General features: G+C 34.7%; 1 long non-coding RNA gene across 1 annotated transcript; it reads left to right on the top strand.

Moving 5' to 3' along the window:
* LOC139195851 (uncharacterized) lies at positions 1-560 on the top strand. Its single transcript, XR_011580925.1, has 2 exons — positions 1-200; positions 308-560. It is a non-coding gene; the product is annotated as an uncharacterized lncRNA (long non-coding RNA).
* The last annotated feature ends 1,521 nt before the right edge of the window (positions 561-2,081 follow it).

Raw genomic sequence — 2,081 nt, forward strand, 5'->3', positions numbered from 1 at the left:
ATATGTGCGGGGCTTGGATTTTTTGCTGGATTTTGGGGAGTTTGCGGCAGTTTGATATTCATCAGGTCATGGAGATACGCGTACATCAACTTCTTAAAAATGTTTTAGATGACTGGTTTTATGTGAGGGTTGCCTTGATCAGGCGACGGTGGATGCTCAAACCATCTCAAACGATAAGCGCGCGGTAATTTTACTACGAGGTATGTACTGATCTTCATCTCACAGATGCACGTACACACGCACATATATGAGTAGTAATTTTGTTATCAAACGTAACTACCGGCGCTTGTTTACTTTTATCTCTTAGGTAGCTCCTGATATCTTCTGATCGAGAAAATTACCAACTGCTTCCCGTCATCAGTCAAAGTTGCCATGCATGCATCATTCGTGTGCTCTGTAGGGGTGCGTTTTGGAGTATGGAGCTAGGTCTTTATTATTGTTTGTATTGTATTGTATGGTATTGTTTGTATTAAAAAAAAAGAGAGAGACTATTGTACTAAGAAAAAAATTAAGGGAAAGATTATTGAAGTTTGATTTGTACTAGCCGCCGATTTAGTGCCTCCTTTATGTTTTCTCTAATTACTCGACACGTGTTCACCCACTTAACTAAATAACTAACATTAACCGTTTTAGTCTCCTTTATGTACATCTTCTCTAATTACTTGACATGTGTTCACTCACTTAACTAAATAACTAACATTGTTAACTGAATTAGAGTCGACGAATCAAATCAAACGTACTAAATCTAAGTCGACAAATCGAATTTGCTGTCCCTAACTATGTGTCTCCTTCATGTGTTTTCTAGATACTTTTTCAACACGTGTCCTCCAACTTAACTAAGACTTAACGCTATTAAATTTTTTCACTATATGTTTCAAAAATTAACTGAACATATAACAAGCACCTTCTATGTAGTATTTTAACATATTTCAATACATGAAAATTGAACATATTTTTTAACCTATTACTGAAGTTCGATTTGTACTCTAATTGTATTTTAACTTATTTCAAAACTGAACCCATGACTTTTTTTACATGAAAAATTAAGAACTTGTACATTTCAATAGCGGCCAATGCACATTTTATAGTAGGATCGCTTGTAATGAAAATGCACTTGCTACAATTAATTTTTATCCATTCTACTGTTAGATTGAGTTACGTGACTACTCTGACTCCCCTTTGAGAAAAAAATTATTTATATCCTGTAATTTTAAATTACTGGTAAACTCTATTTTCGTGTACATAATCAAATTATTCAAAGTTGAATCTTTTCTTCTTGGTTTTTCAATAGCATGAAAGACTCATTTCTTTTCAATTAACTAGCTCTTTTATTTGGGGGTATTGCATTAATAAGACGGGCAATACTAGGAGACCAAAATTTTAAATTAAATTTGCAAACCAAATGATATGTTACCAATAAAAAATAAACACGTTAATCAACACTTAAGTAGCAAGAGACTCTTTACCACAGTGGTGAAAGGTGTTGAGAGCCCTTACATGATGTCATGGGTTCAAACTTCGTCGGTGACTAATTTAACATCTAATCTAAAAAAATTATCGTTTGACCAAAAAAAAATTAACACTTAAATAATAATCCAATCATCAACGTTCCCATCATTTTATTTACAAAATTTAATCTGTTTTAACATTAGGCCTAATAAGACTCCAAACCGACGTTACATTACCATCCCCACTTTCCACGTATTCCTTGGGTACGTATACGAATATTCCACGTCGGCTAAATTATGCGGCGAGAAAATTTAAACAAAAATAAACACAATAAATAAATAACGAAAGTATAAATTTTGCATAATCGTGAGTGGCCGATTGCTCGGTTGGTTCTTGAGGATCCAGATTTTTTAACTCAATTCTCAAAAATACCCATACTCCTTCACTCTAATTATCCTTTCACCCATCTAAATCCCACTGGATATCCAACTTGCATGGAGGGGTATTTGGATAACTTTGTCCTCATCCCTTCCCTTCCCCTTCACGAGAAAGATGGGCCACGTGTCAGCCTGTCGACCCATCTTCCTTCGAGTGCAACGCCCACCCAATTTTTCCCGCTTGTTTAAATAATA

This window comes from Malus domestica, chromosome 01, assembly GCF_042453785.1.
Source record: "Malus domestica chromosome 01, GDT2T_hap1".
NCBI classification, from domain to species: domain Eukaryota; kingdom Viridiplantae; phylum Streptophyta; class Magnoliopsida; order Rosales; family Rosaceae; genus Malus; species Malus domestica.